This window comes from Leiobunum rupestre, chromosome 3 (genome assembly GCF_980474605.1).
Source record: "Leiobunum rupestre chromosome 3, qqLeiRupe1.1.hap1, whole genome shotgun sequence".
In the NCBI taxonomy this organism is placed as follows: domain Eukaryota; kingdom Metazoa; phylum Arthropoda; class Arachnida; order Opiliones; family Sclerosomatidae; genus Leiobunum; species Leiobunum rupestre.
Window position 1 is genome coordinate 70,545,512 of NC_143386.1, and position 15,895 is coordinate 70,561,406.

The 15,895-nt window shown below is 33.8% G+C and overlaps 2 long non-coding RNA genes across 2 annotated transcripts; one reads left to right on the forward strand and one right to left on the reverse strand.

The window, feature by feature from the left end:
- Nucleotides 1-4,081: 4,081 nt before the first annotated feature.
- On the forward strand, nucleotides 4,082-5,692 carry LOC149954500 (uncharacterized). Its single transcript, XR_016480113.1, has 3 exons — nucleotides 4,082-4,916; nucleotides 4,989-5,062; nucleotides 5,662-5,692. It is a non-coding gene; the product is annotated as an uncharacterized LOC149954500 (long non-coding RNA).
- An 8,671-nt stretch (nucleotides 5,693-14,363) lies between these two features.
- Nucleotides 14,364-15,345, reverse strand: LOC149954501 (uncharacterized). Its single transcript, XR_016480114.1, has 3 exons — nucleotides 15,140-15,345; nucleotides 14,994-15,067; nucleotides 14,364-14,394 (listed from the first exon to the last, which is right to left on the reverse strand). It is a non-coding gene; the product is annotated as an uncharacterized LOC149954501 (long non-coding RNA).
- Nucleotides 15,346-15,895: the final 550 nt, after the last annotated feature.

Consider the following 15,895-nt stretch of genomic DNA (forward strand, 5'->3'; position numbering starts at 1 on the left):
GTATGTAATTAAGTGCTTCGTCTTAGACGAGGGGTAAGACACTCTGCGAACTCGGTGTACACTGCCGTACCTTTGACAGTGCTAAATGGAACTCGCGAACTCTTGAAAATATGTACCTTTAACAGTGCTAATTGCACGAACTCGGTGTATAGATTATATGAGACTGTCTTACCCCTCGGTCTTAGAGGGGTAGGGTGAAAAGTTAGGTTTTTGCCTAGTCAAATAGAAAAGGTTGGTTTTTGGGCTCAAACAGAGTTCAAATAGAGAGGAGCATGCAGTGGTATAGCCAGATGGGTGGGCCAAGGGGCAAGTCCACCTCCCCCGAAACGTATGGCTTTTTTTGATTCCCATTGTGTGCTCCCTCCGAAATCAAATCCTGGTTACGGTGCTGGGCTGTAATCCGGGAGAATGTCACTCAGAATTCAATTCCGCTATTTCGTTCTTGAGTATCGGAATTCTTTTTTGGCATTTGGCTTCCGCAAAATTCTTAATTTCTTACGTTAAATTTTTTTTTTTAAATTTGGTTTTATCTATTTAAACCTTTTTTGTAGAGCTTTCAAATCTTTAATCTAATTTTTAATGGAATCTAACCACCTCGTATAGGCCTCTGTGGTTGCCTGCAGAGTTTTATTTTGCGAAATATTATTATTATTAAATCAACAAACCTTTCTAGCTTGAATATTTTTATCATTAACTTATGTTTTTAGATATAGACGCGTCATCAGTCATGATATTTTAAAATTACTGTGCAATAACACATTAATTGGTATAAACTAGATAGTAACAAAATTTGCAAATAGCATTTTTTTTAATGAAGGTCTATTAATTAATTAAGCAAAAACGTATTAAATGGTTTTTCCAAATGAATTTCAATGATTTTCTCGAAATGGACTTTGGGTCCTTGATGAGTTTTCGCTAATTAAAGCAGTGGTGACGTCCCTATACTGAAAACGTCAAAGGGTACAAAATAATACGTAACGCAAGTAAAATGTTTATAATCATATTGTGAGTATAAAAAATATATGACAAAATAACAATGTTCTAAATTATTATTTGAAATAATGGTCAAATCTTTTTTCATGGAAATTTAAATGACTGATTAAAAGAGATTACTGTGATTAAAAAACAATGAAACTGGAGAAGATCACACGGCATAAATTTTTTATTCGGAGACGTTTCGAGCCGTGGCCCTTTATCAATCCATTTTTTTAAGCCTATTAATATAAATTAAAAAAACACGAGATTTTAAAGCATTTCGCGTGAGGCGCATGTGTGACAAAAAAAAAGAAAGAACGTGAAACAAAACAGATACCAAATGGAATAAATACTACAATAAAAATATAATTTTAAACATTAAGTAGACCCCAGTTATTTATTTCGGAACAGCCTCTATCTAAATTTAAAGTACCCTTTTTTCGAATAAATATGCCTTCTAAGAATTTTCTCTTATACCAATTTGATTATCTCCTTAAAATTTTGAAATCATCCCATTTTTATCGAGTGAGAGTCATTTTCCCAAATATGCTTCGCAATACCATTTGTCAAATCACAGTTCTTTATACAAATTTTATGTTCTTTAATTCTATCGGTAATTGAACGTTTGTTTTCTCCAATGTATACATTAGAACACGAGCAGGGAATTTCATAAATTACACCTCGTAAATTTTCTTCGGAAATTTTTGGTTTTAATTTTGAAAGTTGTTTTCCTAATGTGATAGTGGTTTTCGAAGCTAGGTTTATACCAAATGGTTTTATAATAAGTTTTAATTTTTCCGTCGTGTTCTTCATGTATAGGAGAACCAATGTTTTTAATTTTCCAGAATCAACTGGTTTTAAATTTTGAACTATATTTTGGTTCAGAATAGAAGTCACCAAATTTTTAGGATAGTCCGAGCTTGTTCATTGATTAGTTATAATTTGTTTATCTAAAATGGGATTATCAGATATTTTCTCAATGTGGCTTTTAAGACCCTTTATCACTGATGTTTTCACATGGGGAGGATGATTGGAATTGAAATTTAGAAACGGTTTTGAATGAGTTGGTTTTTGGTACATCGTGAAACATAAGGCATTTTGTTTTTTCTCAATATTAATATCTAAAAACGATAATCGACCAGAGTTTTCTAATTCTAAAGTAAATTTAATTTTCGAATTAATATTATTAATAGATTGGTGAAAAGCGTCTAAATTTTGTCTATTGCCTGACCACACAAAGAAAATATCGTCCATAACACGTCTTCCAAATTCTCAACAAATAAATTGGCAATGATCGGGGATGATTATCGGGGTGATTATTAGATTGAGATATGAAATAAGTTGATATGGGACACAGGGCCGTGCAGTCGGGGGGAAAGTGGGAGGGGGGGGGGGGCAAAAAACCCATTGTCCCGTTGAAAAGGGCCCATGAGGGACTGTTAGGGGGCCCGCAAGCTGAAGGTGCCCACGGGAAAAGTTCAAGGGGGGGGGGGGGGTGCAAATCGAAGCCCCACGAAAGCTCGGCACGGCCCTGATGTGACAAGATTTAATCTTAAATTACAAATAATCATTAATGATAATTTTCAATTATAGGTAATTTCTCAGTTGAACTCGGGTGATGTTAATTCACCAGTACATATTTACATAAGTTTATAATATTTTACATAAGTCTGTCACTTCCTATGTTTTACATGCAAAACGTTTACTGAGAGCTAGATACGAGAGACTTTATAATGGATTTCGGTGACGGTTTGCGTCTGCTCGTTATCGTGTCTAGCGGGGCGAGAGATAAGTGAGTGCGTCTACCGATAAGGGGGCACCTGCGGGCGGGGGAAACGGGGGTGAAACGGGCCCCTGTAGGGGCCCCCATTTTGCGGCAATATTCGGCGGGGTCAAAAGGTTAGCTGATTTACGATGTTACCCTTATAAAACCTAACCCTGGGTGAATAGGTTATCTGCCCCTATGGCGGTGTGGACAATAAATAGGGTGAAACAGGCCCCTGTAGGGCCCCCATTTTGCGTACATTTTCGGCAGGTCAATAGGTTAGCTGATTTACGATGTTAGGTCAATAGGTTAGCTGATTTACGATGTTAGGTCAATAGGTTATCTGCCCCTATGGTGGTGACACGATGTTATGCAAACAGCCGGCCCGTCATAGTTAATAGCTGGAGGCACCCCCCATTTTAGGTCAAAAGGTTAGATGATTTACGATGTTATAACCCATAAAACCCAGGTGCTAACCCATTATAGGTCAATAGGTTATCTGCCCCTATGGCGGTGACACGATGTTATGCAAACAGCCTACCCGTCATAGTTAATGTCGGGCACAATTCGAGTTGGTTTTCGCCGACAAACACTTTCGGGCCCCTAAGGGTAGCGTAAAATAGCGGGCGGTCATCGGTAAAAGTGTTTTGGAAAAAAAGAGCAGAATGTATACAAATTATAAGGTTTTATTTAGATATTCAAAGTTACAGTACATTAAGCGGATGAAAACGCTTAAAGATAAAACAATTTAGTTTTAATATATTTATGGTTGGTAGATACCATAGTAAACAAATTGTAAAAGTTAAATACACAAAACATATTTTGGTTGGCCACTGTTTCTTTAAAATCGTCAATAATTTTAAATGCTGTTACGTAATTGGACGCATAGCGGACAACGGTATCATACCTTTCATGTTCATCCGATAGAAATAAATTGTTGGGTGCACATGGTTCTTTATACAATATTTCGTAAATTTTACGATAATTATCGGTTATAACGTAACCCATTAATTCAAAGAGTTTTTGGTTCACTTTAAGGAGTTGAATGTGCGAATTAATGAAATATTTGAGTCTGTCCATTTCTCGAGTTTCCGGCGCTTTGATTACGACCGACGCTTCGGATATCGTGCTTTGCAAGGTTAATTCTTTTTGGTCAGACATGGCGGCGGTCACTAGCGCATCAGATAGCGGGAACGGTGATCGAAAGGGCAACCGTTGTGGATCATTTATTTGTTCCAAGTGGCCGTATAAATCATCCCAGGCGCGCGAAGACATTTCAAAGACCTGGTGTGTGATTTTATTGCATAGAGCTACAGATATATCGAGCTCAGACGTAAAACCCGTAGTAACGAAAAGCTCGGATGAAAGTGAATACCGAGGGTTAACTTTCCGCTGAGTCGGATCAAATTTAGACATTTTAGTGGGCCCAGGAGCGTTATCTACACAGCTTCGTTTAGACATGATGCTCGAGAAACGGTTTGTAGTGTACTGCCGATGGATGACGGGGATGAATCCCTTATATAGCGATAATAATTTGATGACGTAATCAGGATGACGTTATGGGTTGACTCAATGACTCACGCGATTAGTCAAATTTTGCGGTGTTATGTGTATAGCGACGGCCATATTGGTAAACCAAAGAGATAGAAATTCTACAAGTCCCATTAAAAGTAAAATCAACGCGATTAGTAATGCGTTTTTAGGATTGTTCGCGATAAGGCGAGTAACGGGAAAGGCGGGATAGTCCCTATTCGGTAGGGCTGGTGGAATCATCTGACATGATGTTATGCAAACAGCCAGTAGCTATAAACCCGAGTAATGGGCCCCCTACGGCATCTGTCAAACACTTTTTTCCACGTGCGAGTGGTGTTATGAAATAAATCCAAATAGTTCAATGGGTCGAGCCCTTTGTGTATCTATTCATAACTATTTTCACCGACAAACACTTTCCCCGTGTAACATTATTTTCAAACACTTTTACGATGCGCAAAGCTATCCGTCTTACGGAATATCGGCCCTAAGGGGTAAAGGGTAGATAGAGGATGGCCCTTGCCCCCAGCGCGTAAAATAGACACAGCGGGTGTCCCCTCTCGCTAGCTAAAAGTGTCGTTTTTACATCAGGTGTGGATTCTTCGCGCTAAAATGCTTATAACAAACGATTGTTCCCACCAAAAATGTAAAATCCATCTCCGCTGTTCTCGGATGAGGACGTAGCCATTTAAGTTTTTATCAATTTTTATATTTTTAGCTTGGCGATGTATTCCAAAATTAAATGGTAACCAGTATGCGTTACAATTTCAAGATGCAAGATACTCGAGAATGGTAAAATAGTCTATATTTAAAGTTAAAATGCGAAAACTATATTTGTATAGTCGAAATTTATTTTAACGTATTAAAATAAAAATTCATCTTTCTGACAAGAGTCTTACCCATCATACATACACCATCTAATCTGGAATCTATGTTTAACAATTGGAGGAATTCGTGTTTACGATAGGCTCTTTTTTAACGTAACTTAGTACATTAATTGAGTATTTTGAAATATTTCAATATCGGAATTTTTTTGATGTATTAAAAGTAGAGTTAAGATGCTTTTATAGTATTTTCTATGTATTAGCATATCTGAACTTGCGGTTCAATTTTGGGTACATGGACCACTTACACGCTAATGATATTCAAATGAAGTTTAAAAATATTTCCATTTGAACGAGTCCCTCTTTTTATATCAGCAAAGTACTGAACGATTCTATCTTATGGATTTAAATAGTTCTAACAATAGTACAACTACAACATTTGAGAAAGACACTTTTCCCATTGTGAAAGTGGAATACAAAATAAGAATCACTTCAATTTAAAACGCACTTTAAATTTAAGTATAGACTATTTTACCATTCTCGAGTAACTCTTTTTTTCTTTAAAAGCTGAAGAAATATTAGAAACGACATCAGTGATCAATTCATTGTTTGCGAGTATGACAGACGATTTTTGATATTAAAGAGTCATTTTTCAAAAGTAAGATTGTTTTCGGTTATTTTTTTTTAAAGCTAGCTTAGAAATCACATTATTTTTATATATAATTATTTAGTTGTAATGTTAATTCTTAATTACTGGTAGCCTTCACTAGAAACTATTATAAGAATTATATATGAATTTATAACCAAGCGTGTATTTACCACTAGTGAATGCAATATCAGTCGAAGAATTGAAGAAAGACGGAATCACGTCATTATTAAGAACTGGTGACTACTTCTGTATATATTGTGACGGTTCAGTTTTTCATGTTCCAACTGTCGGACGGCTAGCATGGTACTGTGACGGATACTCAATCTGTTTGAAGTACCGTAAAGCTGTTTATTTCCAATCAAAAAGAATTCTAAGTATAAGAATTCCTCCAGGTGTATTAAAAGCGTTACCACGCATATATTTGTGTTTAAATTGTGATATGTTGGGCACTAAGAGAGCAGCCAATTTGTCATATTGCGAAGTAACTGGTGGATGTTGCGTATTTCCAAAAATTAAAAAATAATAATAGTATGTGTGTGTTTTTCTATTATTTTTCCACCTATATTTGGCGTATTGAAAGCTATTTTAACGTATTGAACGTAGAGTCAGGGGTTTTTATAGTATTTTACTACCTATATTTACATTTTGGAAAGCTATTTAAACGTATTGAGCGTACAGAGTATTTTGCATTATTTATGGTAATAAAAGGTAATTATTGTAGAAAATAAAAGATATTTTAATTAAAACATTTCGGTGATCTATTCCAAAATTAAATGGTAACCCCGTATGCGTAACAATTTCAATATGCAAGATACTCGAGAATGGTAAAATAGTCTATATTTAAAGTTAAAATGCGAAAACTATATTTGTAGTGTTCAATTTAAAAGAAAATTACTTCAGCTTTTAAATAAGATTTTTTTTCTGTATCTACCCTATATCATTTACATATTATTTTTTTATTCTAATTTAACCATAACTTTAAAAACGTTGCACGTCTGAATAGCTGTGTAGAGTACGATTAACAGAGATAAATATTTCTGGGTTCAGTTAATGTGATGATTCGAGTGAAAAATTTGAATATGTTAAAGTTATTGGATTGAAGGAAACTTCAGTGTTTTCAGAGTGATAATTAAGGGAAGTTGCCGTACAATATAGTTGAAAATTATCTTTTTAAGTCTGTGTCCACCCATTGATTATGTTAGGAAGTGAAAAAATTTCATTTAGCAAGCTTTTCTTCAATTTCGGTATCCACCCTGTATCATTTAAAAGCTCAAGCATTGTTTTTATCAAGTTAATTTCAAAAATATCTTAAAACAAGCTTCCCTAAGTCTGACTAGCTCTGTAGGGTAATAATAAAATAGCTAAATATTTTTTGGGTTTAATACTTGTGATGCTTAGTGAAAATTTTCCATATATTACAGTATTAGGTTGGCTAATTATTTTTTTCACCTGCTACCATTCTCAACGGGTGAACATAGAATAACAAAGATAATTGTCCAATATATTTAAAGCCAACTTTCCTTACATTTCTCTATGAAAACACTGAAGCTTCTTTCAATGCGATAACTTTATTACATGCATTTTTTTTCCAGAATTACAATTATTGAATCGAAAAAAATATGGAACCACCCTAGAATTAACCAACACAGGTATTCAGAAGAGATGGTGTTCAATTTAAAAAAATTACTTTTTTTGGATCCACCCTATATCAGTTATATAAAACCTGAAATTATTTATTTTTTTGAATTCTAATTTAACCATCACTTTAAAAACGGTAACTTCCCTTAAATTTCAAACTGAAAACACTAAAGTTTCATGCAATCCAATAACTTTGACTTTTGAAATTTTTTCACTCAGAATCATCACATTAAATGGGAGCCACTCTGTATCGTAAAATTAAAAGCTCAAGCAATTTTTTTTCCAAATTCATTTTTAACTTATCTTAAAACACGCTTCCCTAAGTCTGACTAGCTCTGTAGGTTAATAATAAAATAGCTAAATATTTTTTGGATTCAATAATTTTGATTCTGAGTGAAATATTTGCATATATTACAGTATTAGTTTGACTAATTAATTTTTTTTTCATCTGCTACCATACTCAATGGTTGAACATAGAATAATAAAGGTAATTTTCCACTATATTTAAAGCCAACTTCCCTTACATTTCACTATGAAAACACTGAAGCTTCTTTCAATGCGATAACTTTATTACATGCATTTTTTTCCCAGAATTACGATTATGGAATCGAAAAAAATATGTGACCACCTTAGAATTACCCAACACAGGTATTCAGAAGAGATGGTGTTCAATTTAAAAAAATTACTTTTTTTGGATCCACCCTATATCAGTTATAAAAAACCTGAAATTATTTATTTTTTTCAATTCTAATTTAACCATCACTTTAATAACGGTAACTTCCCTTAAATTTCAAACTGAAAACACTAAAGTTTCATGCAATCCAATAACTTTGACTTTTGAAAATTTTTCACTCAGAATCATCACATTAAATGGGAGCCACTCTGTATCGTAAAATTAAAAACTCAAGCATTGTTTTTATCAAGTTAATTTTAAACATATCTTAAAACACGCTTCCCTAAGTCTGACTAGCTCTGTAGGTTAATAATAAAATAGCTAAATATTTTTTGGTAGTCAATAATTTTGATTCTGAGTGAAATATTTGCATATATTACAGTATTAGTTTGGCTAATTATTTTTTTTTCATCTGCTACCATACTCAATGGGTGAACATAGAATAACAAGGGTAATTTTCCATTATATTTAAAACCAACTTCCCTTACATTTCACTATGGAAACACTGAAGCTTCTTTCAATGCGATAACTTAATGACATGCAATTTTTTTGCCCAGAATTACAATAATTGAATCGAAAAATTATCCAACTCGGCTTATTACGCGGATAATACAGAAATATAAATTACTTGATCAAAACGTTTTACGAATAATTTTGAGAGCTTTATCTATTGAATAAAAGTTAACCATCCCCAACCTCAAGGGTGGTATCGCGCTTAGATAGAAGACCCGATATGTTCGCGAATTCCGACAACGACCATAATTTCAAACTATGTTTTTTATATTTTTTATTTATTTCTTTCTTTTATTTTGTTTAATTATATATATTTAAAATTGAAGCTGAAACAAATTTTAAAATGACTTTGGTTTCCCCATAAGACATGCTACCCTCCCCACCTCGCCGTCTTGCACGCGTGCGCTGATTTCCCCTGGGGGGGGGGGGGGCGCGGTCTGGGGCGCGGATTTCTCGGGGGGCGGTGCGGTCGGGGGGAACTTTGGGACGAAAAAATATTTATGCATACATATAGTGGAGGCTACTGTTCTTTAGCCGCGCGCGTTTTTTCTCAAAGGCTAGTGTTACGTCGTCATAAACGGAGTATAAATTCCCGTCGCGCGACTACACCCCGTTTTATTCATAACTAAACCCTCAGTATCGTGTCGGTGGCATGGCGAGAATGGCCGTTGTCGAATTTGACTTTCTACTAGGAAAATCCGCCTCGCGCTCCGGCGGAGAGCCCCCCGACATTGTCGTGAAGGAACTAGCTATATCAACAGTATCGACCCCCCCCTCCCGCCGTTCAAGCTTGGACTTTCGAACAACCCTATCCAGTACAACAACTTCCGAACGCCATTAAAAGACAAAACGGCTGGGTGTCTAGGAACCTTCACGGTATTTGCTGGACCGCGGGGTATCTCCCCTATTATAAACTACCCGCCTGCCTTATATCAGCTGTTTCGAGTGCTGATATGATTTTTACAAAAGGAGACGTAAAGTGTAAATTTTTAGCCGATTATATTGAGACCGCCATATACGATTTGGAAACTTTTGACTGTCCCCGAGCTGCGACTTTTGATACGCCCCCGCCAGTGAAATGTCTATTCAGACATCAAACTCTAAACACCCGACAACCGTGTTCTTTGGAACGAAGTCTACTTTTCGCCGACTGGATTACCCAGAACCGCGCTGAAATAGACAACCAAATACGATGTCCATTTTAATTTTTTTTTGTATCGCACTATAATATTTTTATTTGACTCGTAAAAGAAAAATAATTTTTGTAATATATCATCTTATAAAAAATTTTTGTAAAAATAAATATTTTTTATTATCTTATAAATCCGACTCGTTATTTCTCATTGCTCGCGTCATTTTTTAGATTATGTAATTAATAGTTCATTGTGTCCATTCATTCGCCCACGTTGGAAAAATATTATAAACGTATTTTAGAATTTTAAAAATATTAAGTGTCAATTTACCCAAATGTAAAATTTACTTTATACGGTCACCTTTAAAAATAACAATGTATTCAATATAAAAACGTTTATTCACATTTTCTTTACAGCGGTTTTAATATTATGAATTTGATTAGTTTTACAATATTCTTGAAAATAAATCAGAGCAGCCATTTCCTTTTCAGTCGGCATTTTTAATTCGGCTGGCAGGTTAGATGTAGTTGACTCGGTTGATTCCATTGTGGCACCGCGCTTTTTACATTCCTCAATAAGTTCGTTAAGATAATCGATAATTTTATCATCTGACATTTCCTCGACCTCCGTGTAATGGAGAGATTCACTCGTATCACAATCACACGCCAGATCCGAATCTTCTTTCATTGTATTACACGATAAATGAGTCATTAAATGTTGTTTGAAACCTCTCACGGACCGGTATATTTCCGCGCATATCCAGCATTTCTTGGGTACACTAAGCGGAGACATCTTCCTCTATCCCATAGCGGCTGGCTTATGAAAACCACAACGCATCTACGTAATCTTTGCGTTTCATGGTGTAGATTACGTCATCTTTAGTGAGTCATTTTTATAGATTACGTCATTTTTATAGATTACGTCATTTTGGGGGGTTTAAATCCAGAAATATTATTCCGTAGCTCAAAGAGAATCGGGATGGCATAAATATATTGTGAATTTTAAAAACGGTTAAAGTCTCTTTTCACTAAGTATTTTTAAATATTTGAATATCGGAATTGTATTTTGCCGCGTTAAAAGTAGAGTTTAGATGTATAGTCGTTTTAAGAAATACTCGTGATATAGGGTCAAGTGCCCAGCATATTTAAGTACTACAATGATATTAAAATAAAGTTTAAAAATATTTCCATTCTACGTTACTTTAACAACGAATATTCTATGACGTCAAAACACTCAAATCCATGTTTCAAATTCAAATTAACAGCGCAAAACACTTAAATCTATGTTTTCATTTGATTTTTAAATTAACCGCGACGCGCCCCCCGACCGCGCCCCCCCCCCGAGAAATCCGCGCCCCAGACCGCGCCCCCCCAGGGGAAATCAGCGCACGCGTGCAAGACGGCGAGGTGGGGAGGGTAGCATGTCTTATGGGGAAACCAAAGTCATTTTAAAATTTGTTTCAGCTTCAATTTTAAATATATATAATTAAACAAAATAAAAGAAAGAGATAAATAAAAATATAAAAAACATAGTTTGAAATTATGGTCGTTGTCGGAATTCGCGAACATATCGGGTCTTCTATCTAAGCGCGATACCACCCTTGAGGTTGGGGATGGTTAACTTTTATTCAATAGATAAAGCTCTCAAAATTATTCGTAAAACGTTTTGATCAAGTAATTTATATTTCTGTATTATCCGCGTAATAAGCCGAGTTGGATAATTTTTCGATTCAATTATTGTAATTCTGGGCAAAAAAATTGCATGTCATTAAGTTATCGCATTGAAAGAAGCTTCAGTGTTTCCATAGTGAAATGTAAGGGAAGTTGGTTTTAAATATAATGGAAAATTACCCTTGTTATTCTATGTTCACCCATTGAGTATGGTAGCAGATGAAAAAATAATAATTAGCCAAACTAATACTGTAATATATGCAAATATTTCACTCAGAATCAAAATTATTGACTCCCAAAAAATATTTAGCTATTTTATTATTAACCTACAGAGCTAGTCAGACTTAGGGAAGCGTGTTTTAAGATATGTTTAAAATTAACTTGATAAAAACAATGCTTGAGTTTTTAATTTTACGATACAGAGTGGCTCCCATTTAATGTGATGATTCTGAGTGAAAAATTTTCAAAAGTCAAAGTTATTGGATTGCATGAAACTTTAGTGTTTTCAGTTTGAAATTTAAGGGAAGTTACCGTTATTAAAGTGATGGTTAAATTAGAATTGAAAAAAAAAATAATTTCAGGTTTTTTATAACTGATATAGGGTGGATCCAAAAAAAGTAATTTTTTTAAATTGAACACCATCTCTTCTGAATACCTGTGTTGGGTAATTCTAAGGTGGTCACATATTTTTTTTCGATTCCATAATCGTAATTCTGGGAAAAAAATGCATGTAATAAAGTTATCGCATTGAAAGAAGCTTCAGTGTTTTCATAGTGAAATGTAAGGGAAGTTGGCTTTAAATATAGTGGAAAATTACCTTTATTATTCTATGTTCAACCATTGAGTATGGTAGCAGATGAAAAAAAAATTAATTAGTCAAACTAATACTGTAATATATGCAAATATTTCACTCAGAATCAAAATTATTGAATCCAAAAAATATTTAGCTATTTTATTATTAACCTACAGAGCTAGTCAGACTTAGGGAAGCGTGTTTTAAGATAAGTTAAAAATGAATTTGGAAAAAAAATTGCTTGAGCTTTTAATTTTACGATACAGAGTGGCTCCCATTTAATGTGATGATTCTGAGTGAAAAAATTTCAAAAGTCAAAGTTATTGGATTGCATGAAACTTTAGTGTTTTCAGTTTGAAATTTAAGGGAAGTTACCGTTTTTAAAGTGATGGTTAAATTAGAATTCAAAAAAATAAATAATTTCAGGTTTTATATAACTGATATAGGGTGGATCCAAAAAAAGTAATTTTTTTAAATTGAACACCATCTCTTCTGAATACCTGTGTTGGTTAATTCTAGGGTGGTTCCATATTTTTTTCGATTCAATAATTGTAATTCTGGAAAAAAAATGCATGTAATAAAGTTATCGCATTGAAAGAAGCTTCAGTGTTTTCATAGAGAAATGTAAGGAAAGTTGGCTTTAAATATATTGGACAATTATCTTTGTTATTCTATGTTCACCCGTTGAGAATGGTAGCAGGTGAAAAAAATAATTAGCCAACCTAATACTGTAATATATGGAAAATTTTCACTAAGCATCACAAGTATTAAACCCAAAAAATATTTAGCTATTTTATTATTACCCTACAGAGCTAGTCAGACTTAGGGAAGCTTGTTTTAAGATATTTTTGAAATTAACTTGATAAAAACAATGCTTGAGCTTTTAAATGATACAGGGTGGATACCGAAATTGAAGAAAAGCTTGCTAAATGAAATTTTTTCACTTCCTAACATAATCAATGGGTGGACACAGACTTAAAAAGATAATTTTCAACTATATTGTACGGCAACTTCCCTTAATTATCACTCTGAAAACACTGAAGTTTCCTTCAATCCAATAACTTTAACATATTCAAATTTTTCACTCGAATCATCACATTAACTGAACCCAGAAATATTTATCTCTGTTAATCGTACTCTACACAGCTATTCAGACGTGCAACGTTTTTAAAGTTATGGTTAAATTAGAATAAAAAAATAATATGTAAATGATATAGGGTAGATACAGAAAAAAAATCTTATTTAAAAGCTGAAGTAATTTTCTTTTAAATTGAACACTACAAATATAGTTTTCGCATTTTAACTTTAAATATAGACTATTTTACCATTCTCGAGTATCTTGCATATTGAAATTGTTACGCATACGGGGTTACCATTTAATTTTGGAATAGATCACCGAAATGTTTTAATTAAAATATCTTTTATTTTCTACAATAATTACCTTTTATTACCATAAATAATGCAAAATACTCTGTACGCTCAATACGTTTAAATAGCTTTCCAAAATGTAAATATAGGTAGTAAAATACTATAAAAACCCCTGACTCTACGTTCAATACGTTAAAATAGCTTTCAATACGCCAAATATAGGTGGAAAAATAATAGAAAAACACACACATACTATTATTATTTTTTAATTTTTGGAAATACGCAACATCCACCAGTTACTTCGCAATATGACAAATTGGCTGCTCTCTTAGTGCCCAACATATCACAATTTAAACACAAATATATGCGTGGTAACGCTTTTAATACACCTGGAGGAATTCTTATACTTAGAATTCTTTTTGATTGGAAATAAACAGCTTTACGGTACTTCAAACAGATTGAGTATCCGTCACAGTACCATGCTAGCCGTCCGACAGTTGGAACATGAAAAACTGAACCGTCACAATATATACAGAAGTAGTCACCAGTTCTTAATAATGACGTGATTCCGTCTTTCTTCAATTCTTCGACTGATATTGCATTCACTAGTGGTAAATACACGCTTGGTTATAAATTCATATATAATTCTTATAATAGTTTCTAGTGAAGGCTACCAGTAATTAAGAATTAACATTACAACTAAATAATTATATATAAAAATAATGTGATTTCTAAGCTAGCTTTAAAAAAAAATAACCGAAAACAATCTTACTTTTGAAAAATGACTCTTTAATATCAAAAATCGTCTGTCATACTCGCAAACAATGAATTGATCACTGATGTCGTTTCTAATATTTCTTCAGCTTTTAAAGAAAAAAAGAGTTACTCGAGAATGGTAAAATAGTCTATACTTAAATTTAAAGTGCGTTTTAAATTGAAGTGATTCTTATTTTGTATTCCACTTTCACAATGGGAAAAGTGTCTTTCTCAAATGTTGTAGTTGTACTATTGTTAGAACTATTTAAATCCATAAGATAGAATCGTTCAGTACTTTGCTGATATAAAAAGAGGGACTCGTTCAAATGGAAATATTTTTAAACTTCATTTGAATATCATTAGCGTTTAAGTGGTCCATGTACCCAAAATTGAACCGCAAGTTCAGATATGCTAATACATAGAAAATACTATAAAAGCATCTTAACTCTACTTTTAATACATCAAAAAAATTCCGATATTGAAATATTTCAAAATACTCAATTAATGTACTAAGTTACGTTAAAAAAGAGCCTATCGTAAACACGAATTCCTCCAATTGTTAAACATAGATTCCAGATTAGATGGTGTATGTATGATGGGTAAGACTCTTGTCAGAAAGATGAATTTTTATTTTAATACGTTAAAATAAATTTCGACTATACAAATATAGTTTTCGCATTTTAACTTTAAATATAGACTATTTTACCATTCTCGAGTATCTTGCATCTTGAAATTGTAACGCATACTGGTTACCATTTAATTTTGGAATACATCGCCAAGCTAAAAATATAAAAATTGATAAAAACTTAAATGGCTACGTCCTCATCCGAGAACAGCGGAGATGGATTTTACATTTTTGGTGGGAACAATCGTTTGTTATAAGCATTTTAGCGCGAAGAATCCACACCTGATGTAAAAACGACACTTTTAGCTAGCGAGAGGGGACACCCGCTGTGTCTATTTTACGCGCTGGGGGCAAGGGCCATCCTCTATCTACCCTTTACCCCTTAGGGCCGATATTCCGTAAGACGGATAGCTTTGCGCATCGTAAAAGTGTTTGAAAATAATGTTACACGGGGAAAGTGTTTGTCGGTGAAAATAGTTATGAATAGATACACAAAGGGCTCGACCCATTGAACGAAATATTGTATAAAGAACCATGTGCACCCAACAATTTATTTCTATCGGATGAACATGAAAGGTATGATACCGTTGTCCGCTATGCGTCCAATTACGTAACAGCATTTAAAATTATTGACGATTTTAAAGAAACAGTGGCCAACCAAAATATGTTTTGTGTATTTAACTTTTACAATTTGTTTACTATGGTATCTACCAACCATAAATATATTAAAACTAAGCGTTTTCATCCGCTTAATGTACTGTAACTTTGAATATCTAAATAAAACCTTATAATTTGTATACATTCTGCTCTTTTTTTCCAAAACACTTTTACCGATGACCGCCCGCTATTTTACGCTACCCTTAGGGGCCCGAAAGTGTTTGTCGGCGAAAACCAACTCGAATTGTGCCCGACATTAACTATGACGGGTAGGCTGTTTGCATAACATCGTGTCACCGCCATAGGGGCAGATAACCTATTGACCT